Source organism: Chrysochloris asiatica, unplaced genomic scaffold, assembly GCF_000296735.1.
Source record: "Chrysochloris asiatica unplaced genomic scaffold, ChrAsi1.0 scaffold00041, whole genome shotgun sequence".
NCBI lineage: Eukaryota > Metazoa > Chordata > Mammalia > Afrosoricida > Chrysochloridae > Chrysochloris > Chrysochloris asiatica.
In genome coordinates, this window is record NW_006408559.1 from 2,237,381 (window position 1) to 2,259,845 (window position 22,465).

The window sequence follows — 22,465 nt, forward strand, 5'->3', positions numbered from 1 at the left end:
GACGGTGGCTACCTAGTTGAATGGTTGGTTTGAAAAGTGACTGTTTTGCTATAACAGGACTTGCTGAGGGTCACATTTTGCCCTTTCCTCTCCCATGGGTGACGTCATCACCCTTTACTGGGGCCGAGAGTCCCACAGGGGCAAGTATGTCCTGCTAGAGTGGGCAGTTCTGACTATCTCAGGAAAGAAGGCAGCATGTCCTCTGTCCACGGGGCCCACAGCTGTCTGTCAGAAAGGCATGTGCTGGTGGGTCCTGCGGGTCCTGTACCCAGTTGTGTGTGTCCTCACCACTAGCGTGTCACCACCTGCCCTTCTCTCCCAGCTCTTTGACGTCCTGGATGCTGGTGACGATCCTGAATCCACAAAAGGGATTAAATAAAGTTCATAGAAATATGTTGGCGAAAATGTGCAGGTGCAGCCCAGCTCTTTGGCTGTACCTCAGTAGGCACTAGGAGTCAGTTACTAAGATAGGGGTTACCGGGGTAGGGGCCCAGTCTGTTCTGTGAGAGTCTTTATCTAAATATATATTTAATTAAGTAGGACAAATGAAGTACTCTATGATTTTTGGTAATTTGAACAATTCCTAGAAAGAGGAGAGTAGCTAAATAATATACTTTTAATTAAGCAGAAAGTTCCTTAATGGCATGAGTGGCTGAAAGAAAAACGTCCCTGGCACTTCTTTAAGGAACAGTCTCTAAGAGCTGAATAAGCTGTTAGTCGGAAAGTCTTTGAAGAGATACATAATGCTGTGGCCTCCTTTGGAAGCAGGAGACAGACAGCACTATGTCCCCAGAAAATAACAAAAGGAACTATGAAAAGCCATATGGCTTCTGAGAATCATTTCCCAAATAAACTTTAAAAATAAAATACTTAACCTCCAGCTTGCTTTTTCTGTAGAGAAAGATGAGATTTTCTTCTCCCACAAAGATTTATAGCCTCAGAAACCCTACACAGGGTGGCTTTGAGTTGGGACCCAACTGTATGACACTTAATAACGACAACAATGACAACAGGGCTTCTGTGAACCAATACAAATAGAGAGATGATGGGATCCAGAATCCCACAGGATAAAGGACTGCTAATAGCCACGCCCCTTTGGAATGAGATGGACTATAGAGTGAATGAAAAACCCCTCCTCCCCCAAAAGCTAAATCTTACTCCTATTTCCTCACCTGAGTCCTAATCCACCCAGAGTGAAAGTAGAATTTTTGGCTGTGCTCTGAGTGTGTTCACTGTATTCACTGTGGAACTGCTATAAACACTGCCCTGTGTAGGCTTGCTAAAAAACACTATCGTGACCTGTGTGGAAGAGAACAGATGGCTTTATAGTTGTGGCTCCTCTCCAGCCTTGCCTTTACAGATGGATGGATTTATAAGCGAACGACCCTCTGGGTCTTTGGCCCAGTAAACCTGTTCAGCCCTTGGATAAAGTTAAACCGCACCCGCTACTGCTGATCCCTAGATTCTGCCTCGTTTCAACAGCCTTGGGTGGGAGATCATTTTGTGTTGGTTTCATGTTGTTGGCTGCAATTGTAATATAGAGGAAATTCTGGTCCACATCCTAAAAGCCAGCAGTTCTCCAGAGCAGGCCATCCCAGTGTATGGCTTCCAACCCTTGCTGAGTTCTGGCCGTGAATACTGGGGCTAGCACTTTCTAAGTCAGCCTTTCCACACCAAGGTGCATCTTGAAGTTGAGCTTTATCCCAGCGCAGTGTTAGGCAAAGGCCAACTGTTGTATCTGCTCCTTGGGAACCTGGAGAATGTATATAAGGTAGTATGTGATCCAAATAATTCTGATATGCCTTTTTTTTTTTAATGTTTTATTGTGAATTATATGATAGTTTACATGGGAGAACATTAGCTTTACATTCATCCTATCTCATATTATTTCATTGCCATGGTTACAATCCCCTCCCTGCACCATCAACCAACCAAAGGGTATACCCTGCAAGCCTTCCCCCTGGTTGTCAGCACACAGCTTCTCTCCCTCTCTAAGTCTAGAGTCCCCAGCCGTTCCCTCTCTCCAGGTCATCGTCTCTGCCTCCATCTCTGGCATCACTACTTATCTGGGTCAGAGTCCCGCATTCCGCTCTTCTCCCCTGATGGCTCCAGGGACCTCTGCTCCTGGACTGCAAAGTCAACCACTCCCCTCGTTATGCTACAAAATGTCTACCTTTACATTTCCAACCCTCACAGTTAGTTCTGATAGCGATTATTCACTATTGTGCCACATGAGAGCCATCTCCATCTCCTTTCATCACCCCCGCCCAGACAGATTAGATACTACTCCGTGGAGATTCTGCCTTCCGCTGCGCCCTCTGGATGTAGGCTCCCTCTTGAAAGCTTGTAAGCCAGTCACTTCTTGCCTTTGTAGCCCCCCATTTTGGGTAATCAGTGTCCAACTTGCCCATCCCTGTCTGCCCTGTGTATGGAGGGATTGGGAATGATCCTCGCTGTAAAGATTTATTTCCTCTTTTGAGCTACTGCATCCATAGGTGTAGGTTAAGTTCATTAAATTGTATCAGATTCCTCTTTTATTTCTTCTTCTTTGTTCTTCTAGTTGAATTCTGACTGATCATCCAGTCATTGAAGCCAGGTCAAGTGGGTATTAACTGCAAGTGTGGATATTCTTATGCATATGCCCTCTCTTCTTACCAGCTGGATGCTTCACTCTCCACTCTAGTCCTCTGTGGCTATGTCACTGACTCTAGGTCCAAGAGTCCCCAGGTCTTGCTACACTGCTGGTCAACCAGGTCTCCACCTGGGTTCACAGGCGTCTATTGACCATGGTAGGGCTTAGCTCGCAGCGTCATTGCTGATTTTCCCTTACTTCCCCTTATCGGTGCTGATACGCCTTTTGTCTTTCAACACATTTACCCAGCATGCTGTAGGACATACTCAGGGACTTGAACCAAATTTGTTTCGTGTAACCAGCAGATTTGGGATCTGGCTAGACACGGAAGGGATCTCTTTTCATCGTTCTTTCAGACCTTGTCCTGTGGCCAAGGTTTGTCTCTTCAGTGATGACAAGCGTATGGTGTCTGCCACCAGACAGATTTACTGGCAGGAAGAACCAGGCAGTAGTAGGACAAGTGCTGTTTGTGGGCATCAAACTCTAACTGGGGGGAAGAATGCATCCTGAATTTCAGAGTGTGGTTTCAAGGCGCGTCTTGTAGGCGAATGGCTCATTTCAGAGCATTTTGGGGATTGTTCAAGTCTGAAGCCGAGAGGTTTCTGTGTCCTCTGTGCTGGTTCCACAGGGAATGGAGCGCCACCAGGTATGGGCCTCCGTCAAATACAATAGCCAGTGGGAAGTGTCGGGACAGCATGTAAGAGTACGAGACAGTTGCCTATAGGGTAGTGTGTTTCAAGTGAAAATACTGACCTGTGTACCGAGGCAGACCTGGCAGAGACCTTGTACCTTGAAGGATCATTCCTCTACCACCACCACCTCGGCAATACCTACCCATCCCCAACACTTGATTTGTTCATGTTTATTTCATTCTTTTTTAAAAGAGAGATGATTGACTCTTTAGTTTGTTAGGATGGAGTTTCAGTTTGGTTTAATGTAAAGATTTGTACAAGTACCTTTTCACTGAGATGCAAATCAGGGCCCTTCCTTTGCCTCTACCTTTTTCACAGTTTTCCCTCTGCTTTGTTTCCCCGCTCACCTTCACATGTAGCTCCTGCTTCAAGCCTACTCCTCTCCCTTGACTCTGCCATCTTTTGTGTTGGGCACAGGACCGGAAGGCTTGCCCTGGCATCATTCAAAGAGCAGGTTCCTCACCAGAGCTCTGCTCTCTCTGCTTGAGCAGGAATCACGAAGATAAGACCATCTCAGCTACGTGCCCCTGTCTTAGATCTTATGCAGACTCATATCGCTGTCTTTCATTAATGTCTAGGCAGAGAACAACAAGAGAGACAACTGCAGCCGCAGGTCTTCAGAATAGGTCGTGGAGCCATGTGCTAGGGCTGTTGTGCCATCAGACTCATGACCCAGAGGGTTTCCCAGGCTGTAAATCTTGACAAAAGCATACTGCTACATCTTTTTCCCAGGAGTGACTGGTGGGTTCCAGCTGCTGACCCTTTGGTTAGCAGCCTTATGCTTGAACCCCTGTACCCCAAGTGCTCTTTAGCATTTATCAGTGCTTCTCCAAAGTATCAGCATTCCTAACTGGCTGATGTGTCCCTAATGATACCTCAGGCAATGGATTCTTTTTTAATTGTTGTGACACCTGACAAGTCTACCTGCATATCCGACCACAGCACTGGGGAGAACCTGCTTCCTCTTCATATGTGAATGTTGCAAATCGGTTTTCCCAGTTTATTCTTTCGCTTCTGCTTTTTTCATTTGTATGATGTACTTTAATTATCTTTTGCTTCCATGCTTACAAAGGCCTTTTCTGTCCTCAAAATCAGATAATCAACTAGCTGGGTTTCTCCAAGCTCTTTTAAATGGCCTTGTTTTTAATTTGACTGTTTTTCAATATCTGGGTGGTACTAGGTAGTGATTTAGATTGATTTTTTTGTTGCTCCAGCACCATTTTTGACAGAGAAATGGTGAAATCCATCCCTTCTGCGCTGGTTGCAGCTGGTGGGTCCCAACTGATGACTGTAATACGGATGCTGTGGGGGTGTCTGAGGCTCCCTGTCAGTCAGCCCTGCCCTCTGTGCGCACACACACACACACACACACACACACACACACACACACGGGGAGACCACAGGTCCTTGTGTTTCTGTAGTTGCAGAATTCACAGCATCACTCATCAGCTGACTGTCAAACCAAAGGACCTTCAGTGAGCAGACCTCTGTGTAACTATGCAACCAGTGGTGGTTTTCATTGATAGAGGAGGAGTTGCTGCTTAGAGCCAGGGCTGTTTGAGAAGGAAGTGAACTCACTGAAGAGGTTCTCCCTCCTGAAGCTTCTGCCTACGACTCTTCAGCTGCTCCTCCTCTCTGCGATTTGAGATCCTGAGGGGCAGGGCTGTGAGGGTGTGGAAGGGTCTAAGAGCACAGAGTATCTGCCTCCCACCCCTGATTGAGGTCCTCTAGAGTGTACTGGGTTACAAGTTGGGCTGCTAACCTCAAGGTCAGCAGTTCGAAACTACCAGCCATTTCACGGGAGAAAGATGAGGCTTTCTGCTCCCATAAAGATTTGCAGTCTCAAACCCTATACAAGGTTTCTGTGAGTCAGAACTGATTCCACAGCACACAATCACCACCACCAGAGAAGCCTCTGGTGTGGTGCTATAGGATAAACACTGAACTGCTAATTGCAAGGTTGGCAGTTCAAAACTACCTGCTGCTCCTTGCAAACCCTGTACAGGGTCGCTGTGAGTTGACAACACTTAAAAACAAAAAGAGAAGTCCCAGCATGCATGTGTCCCGTGGTCTCAGACCCTCAGCCACTGCCCGTGTTACCCCCATGGAGGCATAGGCCACGGCCTCTCCTGGGCCCTGAAGGCGAAGGACCATGGCTGGAGGGTGGGGCCTCTTAATGAAAGCTCCTTATAGGCCTTACGGTTCCATGGAGAGAAACTGCAGCCCCCTCTGTTAACTTCAGAGAGTTGAGTGTCTCGGGCCCTGGCAGCAGTTGCTAAAGGCACAGGTGCTTTATCTGAGCTTCCCTTAGCCTCTTCTCCTGACATTTCCTGAAACGACAGAGCTTACTTAGCCCTGCTACTATACAGGAAAACAAAACCAGTGTTATGTGTTAACTACCTGTTCCAGATGTCCTAATTAAATTCAATTTTTCTTTAGGAAATAAAACTCTGTCTTCTCTTCACACTAAAGATGTCTACGTTTTCATATCCCTGTTTTATTTTGACCTTATTTAAAATTTCTAAAAAATATGTATGTTTCCCTAGTTGAGTTTAATTCTAACTCATTGGAATACCTTTGTTTAAAATTGAGTTTATTAGCAAGAATGATAAGAGAAAAAGTGGTGACAATGGAAACATGAGGTTCCCAATGGGGAACAGAATTCAGAATAGGAATGTGTACCCTATCTGAGTTCTGTCCCTCACGTGAGATGGGACCAGTGATGTGCTGGCTAGTTGTATCCAAAGGAGGCATCATTGTGTGTGTGAATTTCTATGAAAACTTGCTTGATCTGCAGATCCTGAGAAAATCTATTCAAAGCATTTGTAGTTTTCTAGGATCTATACCTTTGATCGATGTGCAAATAGATCAGAGACTCCCTTCCCATCCTTATCACCACCCCCCAAAGGGGGAAAAAAGGGAAAGAATCTCTGGCATAGAAAGGGATGACTTGGGCCATTGAACTTAGTAGGCATCTGGTGTAACTCAGACAGCAAGAGAGCGGAAGGCTGATGGGAGGCCATGAAGGAGCAGGGAGCTCTGCGAGAGGTACTGATAATAGCACTGGCATCTTGGGCACATTGACCTCCTCTCAGAGCCTTCATTGTACATCAGGGTGGTAACGGTGCCCATATGATGTGGGTCCTGTAAACAAGATGGCGCCTAGTGCCTGATGTATAGTAATATTAACTGTTAGTGTCCATGCCTTCAAGGAGCCCGAGTGGTGCTGTGGGTTAGGTATTGAGCTGCAAGGTTGGTGGTTCAACCCCCTATTCACTTTGTAAGAGAAAGATGAAAGAGGCACTGTCCTGGACACTCTGTTGTTGTTATGTGCCATCGAGTCGGTTCCGACCCATAGCGACTCTGTATAGGGTTTCCGAGGATGTAAATCTTTACAGGAGTAGAAAGCCTCATCTTTCTCCCGCGGAGCAGCTGGTAGTTTCGAACCGCTGACCTTAAGGTTCGCAGCCCGATTAGTAACCACTACGCTACCAGAGCTCCTTAGGGTCAGTATTGTTGGGAATGAACCCAATGCCAGTGGGTTTAGGTTTTTGGGTCCATGTCTTCACCATGGATTAAATTCCTACACATGCAGTAAATTCTACACAGCACACTGTACTAGTATAGACCCTGCTTTCCTATTTCTGAGATAGAGCTAAATGCTTCCCTTCTTAAGTTCAAGGCTCCACGCTCCAGAGGTAAGTACTGTACAATGGGAAACCATCAGACACCCTGTGTTGGTATTTTAACTAAAGTTAAAATGAATTGTTAAGTGCTGTTGAGTCAGTTCTGATTTATAGCAACCCTGTATAGGTTTCCCAGGGAGCATCTGGTGAGTTTGAACCGCCAGCCTTGTAATGAGCAGTCCAGTGCTTATCCTACAATGCCACACCAGGTATAAAATTGTTTTATTGTAAGAATAGTGCTTCAAAAGAGTTGTTGCTTTCTGGGATACTTTTTGTGCATGTAATTAAAAAATGGGCTATAAGCCCAGAACTCGAAGCAGACAGTCCTGCTGAGCAGTTTTTGTCTAAGATGTAAGTCCCAGAATGCAAGACTTCCACAGTGTGTGAAGGTCCCTAAAGTAGCTGTGGGCTTGAGACCACCGTCCTGCAAGACTAAGGGACCTCCTGTAGACTGACCCGCTTGTTCCTAGGGACACTGTTAGGGACACTAATATCTAGGACAGTCTTGGTCAGAACAAACTGAGACTATGCTCATTCTTGTGTCTGTTGAAATGCAAATTCGTTTAAATGAAAAATCCCGTTCTTCCGTCACACTTGCCACCTTCCCAGAGCTTAGTAGTCACACATGGCCTGGGGACCTGAGCTTTTCATTGGATTTTCATTTATTTACACTTAACTTTAAGCAGCCACGTGGAGCTGTTGGCTACTGGAGAGAAGAGCCCAGATGAAGCCTGTAGCCCACCTCTGCGGGCACATCTAGAGTAGGGCAGCATGGGGGCTTCTGAGCTTTATCTTCCAGTGACCTTCTCAGCTCACAGACGCACGGCTTTGCTAAAAACACCACCACCCATGTGACTGCGATAATCCACAGCCAGTAAGCAGCTGGGCGGGAGGCTCAGGAGGAACTGGCCTGTTTTTATGTGCTGCCTAGTCTCTTCATGGCCACTTGCTGTTCCGCTTAGAATTCCCTAGTACCACGTTCTCATCTCTGCTACAGGAAACCATGGGCCAGGCACACCAGTGGATTTGTCATGACCCAAAAAGGATTAGCGATCCAGAGTGTAGGCGGTCAGGAGTTATGGCGTGGCACTGTAGTATAAACCCTGGACTACTCCTCAGAAAACCTATACAGGGTCCCTATGAGTCAGAATCAACTGGAAGGAGCAATCACTGCTGGACAGGCTCCACCTTTCCCACTGAAACCTCGCTGCTACTGAGAAATGGGGCGACAGAGACGTGGGGCATGCATGTAGGCCACAGCTACTTTGGGGACCTTCACATGGTGGAAGTCTTGCATTCTGGGGCTCACATCTTTAAACAAAAGATGTTCCTCTTTCCACGGCATTGAGCAAGGAGAGAAATGTGATTCATTCCTCCCGGAGCTTGTCCTCTTTCTCATGCCTCTTCATCATGATCAAATGCCTTCCTTGAGTGGTGATGGGATCATATGGGCGAGAGAGAATGGTGACACAGTGTGACGTCTGGAGCAACAGTTCCTCTTCTTATAGAAATGGTGACTGGACGTATGTTTGACTGTAATGACATGCATATATATATTTCAAAAGCCTTCCAGAGTGGCTCTCGGGAGGACGTGGCAACTGTAACTCCGCAGGCTGCCCTCCAGCGCTCGTTTTGAGGGTAGTCGTGTTTCATCGGTCTTTGTCTAGTACGGAAACCTCATGAGCATGTAGTCCCCAGTAGCAGCAGCTGTTATTCAACACCCAGGCCGCATGGGAAGAGGATTCATCCGCACAGGTGCACGGTCACCACTTTGGGGCCACATTCTGGGACTGACTGGGTCATTCCGCTTCCATTAGGGAAAGGAGGCTGCACATTTCATGTTGAGAACCCCTGCTTCCGGATGGCTCGGTTACTGATGGAAGCAGTTGTGTCTCAGGCATGTAGGGACAGACAGCAAGGAGATCCAGCTCTCTAGAATTACCAGAGAACCTGTCACTCATTAGCCACCACCCTGGAAGCACGGCTAGTTAGCAGGTTCTTCAGTGCCTGCCTTCTAAAGTCTGTTGTCCTTCTTGGTGCATTTACGCTCACCTTTCTCCTTGCAGTCAATAGGGGGTACACCGTCTCCCCTCTGCTTGGATGAGCTGATGTGGAACCTCGGTAGTTATCATTTGCTCCCCAGAAATTGCTCACATGATCTTTGCTCCTCGAAGGCCTTCACAGAGGGAAAGGGTGGCCCCTGTACATGTCTCTTCTCTTTGTTCTCATTGCAGCTGTACCACTTCTTCAGTGGGAGCTTCTAGATGCTTTCCTTCTTACAGACCAAATGCCTCCAGAGGGCCCTGGAGGCATTGGTCAAGCACATGTGGTCAAGCCAGGTTGGCATTCTTTCACTATTTGTTCTGAAAGGATCAGCTCTTCTAGTGTGGGGAAACGTGATCAGCTGGTGGCACCACTCTATGACCAAAACAGGACCGGAGTCCTGGGCAGGACTTGCCATCTGGCAGACCGACCAGGCAGATGGCCACCACTGAGCATGGCCCTCCCTGTCCTGGTGTCTTCCAGGCCATGGTCCAGGTCTCTTTATCTCTCACTCCTCTCTCAGTTTCCCACAATTTTATGAGTTGGTGTTAGAAAGATAGCTTTTGCCTTTCAGTAGTTCTAGCTTCTGGTAGCAAAGACAGAATCTGGTGTCTCTCATTGCAGGTCATATTCCATGGCAGGATTTTTTTCCGTACCAAATCTAGAGGCTGGACAAGTTTAACTGAAGTCATTTCCACTAACTAGGTGGATGGAAAATGTCGATTGTAATTGCATACATCGAAAGGAGGGGATTCATCACGGTTCACGTAGAAACCAGATTTTCACAAGAGAGGTTATTGCAGAATGAGGTTTCTAAGGCTTTTGTGTACAAGGGACAGCCCTTTTTTTCTTTCTGCTTCCATTCGGATTTTGAAGGAATGTCAGCTCACTGCTGTGAGCTCCTAGAGCTCACGCATCCCAGGAGCGGTGCTTTGGGGGCCTTCTGGCTCTCAGGTTACCCTTGTAAAAATACAGGAAGTTACTTCCCAGCAGCCAACTCGAACATTTGCTTAATAAAAAGCAAATGTGCAGAACTTGGCGGCCACAGCCTGGCAGAGGTGGTAATCTGAACAGGATAAACATGCTTCCTTTTTGTACGATGCTCTCTCCGTCCTCTGCCAAGAGCCAGGGTATCAAATGAAGGACAGGTTGTGGTTGGAGTCAGCAAGTGAATGTCTAAGTGGCACCTGCTTCATTCAACAGATCTGCTTTCCTGGGGCCTCCCACTGCACATCTGCTCCCAACAAAGCCTCTTTTCTCCTCCTCTTGGTCAGCCGGAGAGCAAAGGCCCCGCAAAGAGACATGGTGGGTTTGCACAATTGTCTGTGACATTATAATTACCCCGAATCTTCATTACTAGAAAGGCCCCAATTTAGAGATTTTCAGAGCCTAACTGGTGAAATTGATTTAAAAAAAAAAAAAAAGGCTTTTCCATTGTAGAGCTAGCAAATTGGACCTGAGAATCCTGGACGAGGTCTAAACATGGAAACTGAGACGCTGCTATGCACAGGACTACAAAGACCGCACTATCAGATTGGCCCACAACAGAGGCGGCCAGTAATTCGTTGATTTTGCTCAGCCCAGCCTCCCTTATTACGTGTAGCACTGTAATGTCTAGCTAACCTGCATTGTTCACAAATGCTGATAGTTTCTCATGTAGGGGCCTCTGGGACTGGAGCAGGGGCTTGTTAAAAATAAGTTAACTTGGGGTAGGCAGCAAAGGAGAGTACATGTGGTATATTTAAGGGAAGAGCCAGGAAAAACACCTTTTAGGTGAATGCAGAGCCTCCAGTGTCTGGTTGAGTTTCCACCGAAACAAAGGCAGTTCTCACTGAGCCTGGCGGCGGATGGGTGATGCCTGTCTGTGATGTGGGCTTGGGACCCCGGAAGCTGGAGAAGAGTTGTAGAGCAGCACTCTTAATAACAATCGAGTGAAACTTAACATTTGGATCCCCAGTCACGCTAGCCACAATATCAGGTGCTCAGTAGCCAGCGCACAGGTAGAACACATCCTTCGGCACAACTCTACCTGGACAGTACGGATGTAAACATTGGTCACAGTCTCTTAAAACGTCTTGAAGGAGGCCACAGCGTTTCTGTGTTAGTGGTTATTGTTGTTGTTGTTAAGTGCCCTCAAGTCAGTTCCAGCTCAAGGGGTTTCTGAGGAGCAGCTGGTGGGCTTGAACTGCTGACCTTGTGGTTCCCAGTCCAATGTGATCCTACAGCGCCTCGGACTATATCTTTCTGAGACAACTTGTTCTGGCTATGTATCTTTTTGCACTTTTTTGATTGTTCCTTTAGGAATCTTATGTACTTCCCTCCTGCTTCAAAATATTGAATTGTATCAAATGAGAAAAAGGCGATTTTGTTCTTAGGAATAACCACTTTCAGCTGACCTGCTCCCTGGCTGTCCCTTCCTTAAGTTTTCAGGTGTCAGCTGTTTGACTGGAACGTTCTCTCTGGCTAACAAGAGGGCAGGTTAGTGTGTGGACCACATAGAGTGTGGGCAGCACCCCTGGAGATGGGACACATGACTGATAGCACATTTAATCACTCGCCTCCATTTGCCTGCCTCTAGTGGAGACCTGGTGTGGCTCTGTGGGCTAATGCATCAGACTGCAGAGTCGTTTGAACTGCAAGGTTGGTGGGTCAAGCTTACCAGCTGCTCCTTGGAAACCCTATACAGGGGTCCTATGGGTTGGAATTGACTCGACAGCGCTTAACAGCACCAACCAGGAAGTCCTGGTGTGGCACTATGGGTTAATTCACTGGACTGCACTTTCAGTTTGAACCACAAGGTCAGTGGTTCAGGCCCACCAGTGGCTCCTCGGAAATCCTATCCAGGGTCACTGTGGGTTGGAACTAACTCAATGGCACATAACAACAGCAAGTAAACACTAACTACCTGGGCTGAAGTGCTACAAAGAGAATGACTTTGATTCCTAGAGGAAAACCTACATGGAAGTAACAACATTACCTCAAATTCAGATGGTGCCGTTTTCTCAAGCACTTATTTGAATCATGTGACCGTAATGTTTTTTATCCTCATAGCAGCCCTATGAGACTAGTGAGGCCCATTGGTTTTATAAATATAAGTGTAGTCACTTCTTGGTTGTCACAGGCAGATTATCTGTTATGCAGATTACACATGACACATTTTAAATCCTTGAACAGTTTCTCTAAGCAAGTCAGTGTAAGCCTGGGCCATCTCTCCCACCCCTGACACAACTGCTGGGTTCTTCAAAGAAGACAAATAAGTTTTCCTATTAGCTTAAGAAATACATCATTAGGAAGACAGCTCTGCCGTAAGAAACCCACAGGATACAGTCCAGTGTTGAGGGAAGGTGTGGGGAAATGACATGCCCCCCTCGGCTCAGCTAAGTGCTGACTTTGGTAAACACATTATGCTCCAGAGTCTTGGGTGTGCTGGATGTGCGCTCCAGCTTTGTCGCACGCGGCCCCGGGTGGCTAGCAGAGCTGCTCAGACCTGAGAGTCTCTCTGTCAGCAGGTCCTGGTGCCACAGGGCTTCATGAAAGCTGTGACTGTTAGATCTCTTTGTGGCCAACTCCGCAGGTTGCCAGTGGACCCTGATTGGGAATGCCACAGGTGGATTCATCTTGGGACAGAGGGGCCACCGAAACTGCTTTGTGCCGTCTCCATGCCAGGCCTCCCTCCTCCCTCTTTCTCTCTTCCCCTGACTACCTCTGGAGGACTCTGCTCTGCTGTGGAGGCCTCTCTCTAGGAAGAACCTGCTCTGAAGTCCAGACACATTGATGTTTTGAATGACTGCCAAACGTTGACATCTGCTCTCTTCAGAAGCCTTTTCAATGTAAAATTCTTAGATATGTGTCCCTAAAATTTGTTCTGCTCGTGGCAGAACAGCCTACGTCTCCTGCTCAGGGGTCCCCAAATTCTGCCTCAGACAGACCCAGCAGGCTCGTTGGGGGCTTCTTCCCTTTTCCCTGTCTAAAGGTGACACCACCCACCTTGTGTCTTGGGTTCCATTCTTCTCTGAGACCATCTGCACAGAGGACCGAGGACAGACACACCTCTGGCTCCATTCCTGCCACTAGTCTTTCTAGGTGAGGAAAGGGATGGCAGACATGGGAGAATCTCAGACAGAGACTCTGTGCTACTCTTTATGGGCCTGCTGCCTCTGTTTCTTTCTGGTTGGATCTGAAAGGTCCCTCCCTCTTAGCCATCAAAAGAAAAGCTTCTTAGGAAAGAATTGCATCAACCTAAGAATTAGAAGCCCCTCATCTGCCCGGGAAAGGGGCCTAGCATATCTGCCATGGGGCCCAGCAAGCTCCAGAGCTGCCCTGGTCACTAGGGGAAAATCAAAAATCCCTCTGTGAATGGCCAGCATTTGGTCAAGGTTGAAGATTATAGTTCCAAATCTCGGCAGTTTTCCCATGGTTCAATTTTGACACAGTGAGAGGGATGTTTGATGTCTATGGGGAAAAGTGATGAGCTGAGGTGAAGTGCCTTTTACTAATTTTATATTCCTTATGGAGGAATTCAAATATACTAAAAAATAGAGAAATCATTTAAATGACGCCCATGTACCTGCCATTAGCTTCAACAGTTACTAACGTGAGACCAATCCTGTTTTCCTCTTTCTCCTCCTAACCTTTTTTTCTTTTTTTTGGAGGAGGATAGTTGGGAGAGGGGTAGGGTGGAAATAAAAGGGGGTGGGCAGTGTCTGTTAAATGTTAAAGAAAATTTTAGACAGCATATAATTTCATAATTCTTTAATATGGTATAATTTCCCCTCCATATTCAATTTCCCTAGTTGTCTGAAAAAAGTGTTTGTTGCTACGTTTGAATTGGAATCAAAACAGGTTCACACATTTTATTTGGTTAATACGTTTTTAACATTTTTGTTCTTCAATAAGTTTTTTTGCAATTTATTTTTGTTTATTTGTTATTGTTCCCTTTCCATTTGTAATTAATGAAGAATCCAGTAAATTTTTCCTGTAGAATTCTTATATTCTGGATTTGACCGATTTCTTTTTGTGGTGTTTTATTTTTTTTTAATAAACTTTTTGTTGTACAATAATTTTAATAACAGAAAAGTTGCAAAAGTAATACAGATTTCTGTGCGTTCTTCACCTAACTTCCTCTAACTTAAGCATGGTACATTTGTCAAAACTGAAAAACTTAACATTGATACAACACTGAAGGGGAAAAATCCATTGCCACTCAGTGGCTTCTGCCTCATAGAGACCCAGTAGGCAGAGTAGAACATTCTCTCCCTGACACGTAATGGTCTTAGCAGCCGCTGGTGATGTTCCTGTGGGTCTGTTCTCTCATTGAGACTACAGACCACTATCCTTCTAATGCTGTAGTGCCTCCCGCACTTATTAGCTGGAATCCGTTCTATAAAGAACGTGTTCCCATTAACAGTTTGGTTATAGTACAGTTCAAATAGGGACGACAGATAAATAATTAACATGAGGTTTATCACAATAGATTTCTTTCTGTGACTATCAAATAATTTATTTCCACCTTTCAATGTGTTGAGGAGCCTTGGTGGCATAGTGGTTAAAGCACTTGGCTGCTAACCAAAAGGTTGGCTACTGGAAATTATGCACCTCCAGCCCTTGTCTGTGTTCAAACCCGATGTCCTCCCGAGCACATACTCACCCCTTGAACTCTAGGGGACACGTTTCTCTTCTGCCATCTGCGTTTGAAAACCCTCTTGGTCAGGTCAGCAGACCTTCCACCACATAAGGAGCTCCATGTCTAGGAGAAACCATGGTGGTCTGGACACTGAAGCCGAAAGGCCCTGATGTCATAGCATCTGTGGGCTTCTCCTACAGTTCTGAAAGGAAATATTGAAATTATATCTCCAAAAGGTGTTTTGTTTTTTTTTTAAATACAGTTATTACTAATTTTTTTTTTATTTTATGTTATAACATTTAGTTTATAAATGGGAGACATGAGGAATTTCCTGGTGGTCTGCAAAGCCAGCTGAGAGGCCCAGTGTCACAGCCCCCAGCAGGCGGGTGCCACTGCTGTCCAAGTTAGTCCAAACAGTGGCTTTTCCACCTGGGCACTTGTGAGATGCTGTTGGCTTCGTGAGAATATTCAGTCTTTGCCAGATGTAAGACATATTTTAATCCATAAATCCCTCTAATGCACCCAAAAGCTATGGATTTAGAAAACACGGAAAAGGGAGATTAAATGTCCCAGTGCAGCTAATATGACAGAAACTCGACCACTGGGAGAGACGTGCTTTTTCTCCGCCCATCCCCACCCCCACCACCTCATCATCAGGAAGGTCACCTGGATCTCTTCGCGTTGGTACACTCCTTCCATCTGCTGCTGGTTTGTCACTCCCAACCTTTCTAGCTGCTGCCTAACCAGCAGCCTCACTTCTTTGCTTGGCTTCCCTTTACCTTCTCCACTTCCAGCCAGGTACACACCATGCCCTTGGCCTGCCATAGCTGTCAGCCAGTGATGTAATGTGAGTAGAATTGTTTATAGGGCTTCCCACCTGCCCACCCCTGTAGAGCCACCTGTGGGCACCTGGATGGTTCTTCAGACACTTTAGGAGTTACTCGAGTAGTGCCCCCAAGGCTTTATTTCTTCCCTGTGCAATTCTGTTCTTTCCAGGCATAGCGTCTGGTTCCTCATTTCAGCCAGCATTTCCAGGTCTTGTAGTTTTCCACCTTTGACAGGATGCACTTACCCCCTACTTGTTTCAGTGAGAAGTAGTTTTTGTTCTGACAGGTTCCCACCATAGATTCTGGTTGTGGTAGCTTTTACAGTACTTAGCTTTTGTGTCTATCAACTAAGGAAGGCATTGCCTGGGGATTGTAGAGCCCTCCTTGGGTTGTGAGGATTATTTCTCTTGCACCAACTGTTCTCTGTCTTTGATCACTTATTTGTTTAGCACTCTGTTTTTCTCTCACAACCATCAATATTTTCCTCCCAACTAAAGATATTTCCATGACCAACTTGGAAGGCTTTAGGGCTAAAAGATTCAGTTACAGCAAAAGGTAATTCCCAAAGGTTTCCCAGATTGTGCAGGCAAATGAAAGACCCATTCTTCCTCAGACGGCCTGTTTGGCTCTATCTTGTCAGATAGGAGGTGGGGGCAGTCTGGGTCTGGGTAACCCTGATCAGACCAGCAGCCCTGGACTCAGGCCCATTTCCGGAGGAGCCTAGAAAAGTATCGGAGTGATGACATCATATGATCACACAGTTGACATTCTTCATATTGACGATGGCTCAGCCTGGGTGCTTTGTTTACTAAAGCTCCAGCTCAGTCAGCAGCTAGTCTCCATTCATCTGGGTGTGCCAGTTCTAGTGCCCAGCTGACCACCGCTGGTTCTGCGACTTTTCTCCCACTTCATCTTTGAACGCCTTTGGCTATGACGTGCTTCCTGGCAGGAGTGAACTGCTGCTGAAAGGAGATCCACCAGCTTCTGCTTTCCTGCCTCTGCTTCCTGGGTACTTTTGTCTGACATCTGTGACCCCAACCAGACATCCCCAAACCACACAGTCATCTCTGATAAGCAGCCAGCTTTTACTGTGTACCTACTGTGTACCAGGCACTGTGCCAGACACATTAGTTGTAACAATCCTTAGACAATAGTAATTACCATTTCACATATGAGGAAACTGAGGCTCATATCCCTTCTATTCAGAGGCAGAACCAACATTCACATGGGATCAAAACACCCATTTCACTAAGTATTTGGGCTCTTCATTGTGTCAGGTCAAGGCTAAAAGGAACAGAATCAGATTTCTGAATAGTGAGTATGAGCGGGGTCAGTAAATAGTTACTGAGCACTCACTGTGTTCAAGTGGCCCCGGATTCAGAAAGGCAACCCTGCCAGCAAGCTGAGTAAATAGTTTTACACAGAAAACCAGGTTAGTACGGAGAAGGTGTTGATTAAGCAGTTGTTGTTGTGTTGTTAGGTACCATCGAGTTGGTACCGACTCATAGCGACCTTATGCACAACACAACGAAACACTGCCCAATCCTGGGCTAACCTCACAACTGTTGTCACATTTGAGCCCATTGATGCTGCCACTTTGCCAATCCATCTCATTGGGGGTCTTCCTCTTTTTCTCTGACCCTCCACCTTACCAAACATGATATCCTTCTCCAGCGACTGGTCCCTCCTGACAATATGTCCGAAGTATGAGAGACGAAATTTGGCCATCCTGGCCTCCAAAGAGCACTCTGGCTGCACTTCTTCCAACACAGATCTGTTGGTTCTTTTGGCAGCCCATGGCACTTTTAGTATTCTCCTCCAACCCCATAACTCAAAGGCATCCATTCTTCTATGGTCTTTCTTATTCACTGCCCAGCTTTCGCATGCATATGAGGTTATTGAAAATACCATGGCTTGGGTCAGGCACACCTTAATCCTTAAGCTGACATCGTTGCTCTTCAACACTTTAAAGCGGTCTTGTGCAGCAGATCTGCCTAATGCGGTACGTCGTTTGATTTCTTGACTGTTGCTTCCATGAGTATTGATAGTTGATCGAAGAAGAATGAAGTCCTTGACAGCGTCCATCTTTTCTCCGTTAATAAGAATGCTGTTTATTGAATAAGCAGTGGAGACAGTCAAATCACAGGAGGGAGAGAGCTCGGGGCTCTTCCACCAGGGAAGCCGCAGGGGAGACGTGGGGGCTGTTGGCAGAGCAGGATTCAGATTGGCAGGAAGTAATTCTGGGCAGAGGGGTCTACCTGAGCAAGTATGAGTGGCACACAGGGGGCAGTGAGACATACCATATGTGGTTGCATTGAAGGGTTAATATGGGGTGATTGTAGGAGAAGCTGCTATAACCCCTTAGCTATTAGCCATTTGGACTTTGTTTTCCAGATAGTGGAAAGATGCTAAAAGACTTTCAGTAGATGAAATCACCATTGCTACACAATATTTCAAGAAGTTTTAGGTCACTCATATGTAGACCAATCAAATCTCAGGATACAGAAAAGCTAGTCTTGGGACAAATGAACTCTTTAAATAAGTGGATCCATAAACAAATGAGGAGCCCTGGTGTGGTGCTGTGGGCTAATGCATCAGACTGCAACGTCATTGGAACTGTAAGTTCGGTGGTTCAAGCTCACCGGCTGCTCCTGGGACACCCCATACAGGGTCGCTATGGGTCAGAAAGAACTCAACACACTTAACAACAACAACAAACAAATGAATAAATACATATGCAAGTACAAGGATAACTGTTTGCTTGTATATTTATAATAAACCCGTACATGTTTGAACTGGGATTCTCGTGTATCCACGAGTTTATTCCAAACACAAGGTGTTTAATTATGTCTCTGCCATCTGTGGGTGACTGCTAACAAGTTCTCTCAGTGATACACTTACTTGTCTCAGTGTCATTAGAGTACCTGTAAAATGAAGTCTGATCAGAAACACTGGCGTCTGAGGGGATCTATCTGCTGAGCAGTTCTATGTAAGGCAGAGAGGTCAGTTCGGAAGATTGTGGTAACTGCTTCTTGGGATTCCTAAGGAGTTCCATCGTGATAGATTGTTTTTTTGAAGGACACAAGAAGACCACAGAGGCTGGTTTACGAAGTTTGAAGAAAACTGAAAACTACATTGGTGAGGAAAATGCCAGGAAAGTTATGCCAAATAATTTTTTTTTTTTCCCATCACAGCAATGTGCCTGCTTATTCTTCAAGGGTAGCAAGGACTGTCCTGCAAGAATTTCATTGGGAAGCCTTATGCCATCCACCTTACACCCCTAGCCTTGCCCCTTCAGATTTCTTTTTGTTCCCATAGCTCAAAGGACATCTGAAAAGGAACACAATCTGAGTCTCTGGAGGGTGTCAAAACTTGGTGTAAATTAAAAAGTGCAGAATTCTTCAGTGAAGGGTTAGAGAGCTGGAAACACCACCTTTATTTAGAAGTGTACACTCCGAGATGAAGGATATGTTGAGAAACTATAGCTTTGCATTTTGATATTTTTGTTTAATAAAGGAGCTCTGGTAGCATAGTAGTTACGAATCAGGCTGCAAACCTTAAGGTCAGCAGTTCGAAACTACCAGCTGTTCTGCGGGAGAAAGATGAGGCTTTCTGCTCCCGTAAAGATTTACAGCCTCGGAAACCCTGTACAGGGTCGCTATGAGTCAGAACTGACTCCACGGCACATAACAACAACAACAAAAGTTTCTATGATTTTGAAGCAATGTATTTTACTTACCCTCATAAAGACATGCACACACATACATATATATAAATTCCATTACACAGAAGCTGAGTGATAAGTTTTTGTTGTTAATTGCCTTAGAGTCTGTTCCAGCACATAGTGATCTTGCATAGGATTTTCAAGGAGCAGCTGGTGAGCTTGAACTGTCGACCATATAGTTCAAACCAACTTTGCAAACCAGCGCATTAACCCAGAGCGCCACACATTATTTTTTTTCTCATGCTCATAAACACACATTCATACATATATCAGTTCCATTACACAGAAGCTGAGTGATCCAAGTCCTTCCTTGTCCCGGGAGAGGTTGTGAATAGAGTAGATGAGCTCATGAATGACTCAGATGACTCAGACCCTGACCTTTAGTGTTTGGTGCCTGTGGTCTACCACAAAGCCTCCTCTGGTGCTACCATCAGAGACAGACCAGTGTGTAAGACTCCACAGGCCCTGAACTTAGGTTAGAAGACAAGGCCAGACTTGTCGGTATTACCTGTCACTCTTGTAATATGACTGGAGAGAAGGCCCAAAGACCATGTATTATTCCAAAATACTTGCCTATCATGTAAAATTCCTGATATCTGGGATTCCTGTACCAGAGAAATTTTGAGTCTTGAAGGGAATTAAAGGGGAAGCAGTAACTATTATTGTAACTACCAAAGTTTTAAAAAAACATCTCCTTTGACCAGGAAGTCAGCTCCTAGGTACTTATCTTGTAGCTATGCAGTGTATTTGCATGTGTGAGAAATGGAATGTACGTTTGCCACAGTGGCAAACTATTAGAAATCTGAGGCATAAATCACTAGAGCAACTGGTTAAGTAGTTCAAGCACCTCCAGACCATGGAGCCATTTAAAAATGGCAGCTTATAAAGATCTCCGAACGCAGAAGCATGTGTGTAGTATGCATTGATTGAGGGAAGGAAAATACTTAGATGCACACATCTAAGTGTTTTCAAATGCATGGGTTATTTTAGGTAGACTAGAATCCTGGTGTGGAGTCCTGGTGTGGCACTGTGGGTTAATGTGCCAGACTGCAAAGCCACTTGAACTGCAAGGTCGATGGTCCGAGCTCACCAGCTCCTCCTTGGAAACCCTGTACAGGGTCGCTATAGGTCGGAACTGACGCAACAGCACGAACAACAATCCTGGTGTGGTGATATAGGATAAGCATGGGACTGTGAAGCACAAGGTTGGCAGTTCAAACCCACCAGCCACAGGGTCTCTGAGGCGGCTTCAACTCAATGTCTAATCTTTTTACCTAATAACTTTTGGATTTGAAAAGAGGGGGTGGGATTGGATTCGTTGAACTGGGTGAGCCCTGGTTTCTTAGAGATTTGAAGTACTGGGCCAATGGGGATTGCTCCTCAGGATTTTTCATGCGTCTGCCTACTCTGTGCCAGGGAAAATACTAGCCCTGCCTACTTCAGCAGCTCCAGCAGAATTCAAACAACATGCAGGACTGTGAGAGGGCTTTGAAAAGTGCTGTCAGCTACCACTGGCATTGGACAGGACCTCTCTGAAAAACTAAAGCTCCAAGCTGATGAAGTAGTGGGTGAAGGGCTTCCTGTTGATTCATCCATCAGCATGACCCAGAACATGCATTTGGATTAGTGTGAGCCTTCTAGATTAGCGCTAATCAGGGTAGACTGAGCAGATGTGGGGACTGCCCCAGCCCGATTCCTGCACCTCAGCATTTAATTATCCCTCCCAAGGACGGCCAGTCCAGCTTAGAGCAGATGGGCTTCCAGACCTCCAGCCCCTCCTCCTTCCCTCCCATGGCCAAAGAGGCTCTGGATCACAGCCACTGAGCCGATTTCATCTAATCCCACGTCGGAGGCCTATGTCTGAGGGGAAGACACTAAAATCCCCATGCAGGGAGGCTAATGCATTTATTTAAGGTGTAGATAGACTAAAACAGCATGCGAAAATCCTGAGATGTCAAGGCTTCTTAGGTGGCCCCTGTGTATAGAACTTTCCATCAGAAAGATTTGAGGTTTTGTGGGGGAGATGTTTTATCACCCAGCAGTAGAGGCTGGAAGGGCGTTTTTTTTGGATTGAGACAGAATATGGAAGATGGGACCTCAAAAGCACGATTTTCCTTGGACTGGTCCTGAATGTGGTATTACTTTCTATTGCTCCATGTTGGACTGGGAGTTGTTCCAAACCAGCCCCCCCAGCCTAAATTCTAGAGAACATTTATTGAACACCTGCTGACAGGGGTGAGGGGAGGGTACGGCAGGGACGAAAAAGCTCAAAGGTAGAGAGTCCCTCCCTTAAGGAGTTTTCTGCCTCCTTGGTGACAAGACACATGAACAGTAGTGATGCCTCATGTCCATGGTGCATGGAGGAGGCATGGGTAGCCTGCTGTGCAATGTAGGCGGGCAGGTGAGAGGCTTGAGCTCCGACTTCTAGAGGAAGACCAGGAGCCCACGTAAGGAACAGTGTCATTCAGCCAAGACCTGGATGTTTCTGCTTTAGAACCTCAGGGAGATGGTTCACCTAACTGGAGGAGAAAGTGCATGGGGCTTGGACCACGGCGCCTAACTGGACAGAGACTGGCATGAAGGCGTACCTGCTAGGGGTTGTTAGAAACCACTGGAGAATTTAAAGGGAGTAGCAAAGTCAATTTGTAGAAGGGAGTTTCAGAAAGTCTATGGAAAAATTCCATTATCTTTCAATTCCATTTTCCAGTGAACTTTTTGAAGCCACCCCCTACCTCCTCATATGTTCAAAAGATCACTTTGGTGATAACTAGTGTCCTCCATCCAGCCTGTAGTTTTGCACTTGACTCTTTCTGTTTTATTCTGAGGCTCATCTTCCCAGATACTTAGAATCGGACTTTAACACCAGCGCTGGGCGTGGACCCACATCAAGGAAACCCAAGCACATCATAATAAGCAGAGTGAGGATGGATGCTCCCTCCTCAGAGTCCCTGTGGTTGGTTGTAAACTGAGTGTCTGGTCACCTAAGTGTGGAACTCTGGGAATTGACTCAAGCCCAAGAAAGAGTATCCACACGAGCCTGAACTTGGGTTGTCATTTGCTAGCATGTGGGGTCTTTGGAGGCTTATACAGATGCCCTGGCCTGGTCATCCTGGGTTACTTGGTTAACATGGCCTGTTTTGACCAGGAGAGATCATGTGAGAATGGTGATGTAGGATATACTCTTGCCCATGCCTGGAGGCTGGAAACAGAACCCAGCTGCCCATCAGTGAGGCCAGCA

At 46.1% G+C, this 22,465-nt stretch overlaps 1 protein-coding gene across 1 annotated transcript in view; it reads left to right on the forward strand.

The window, feature by feature from the left end:
* Nucleotides 1-22,465, forward strand: part of NRF1 (nuclear respiratory factor 1) — a 98,925-nt gene that overhangs the window by 71,819 nt on the left and 4,641 nt on the right. The window lies entirely within an intron of this gene.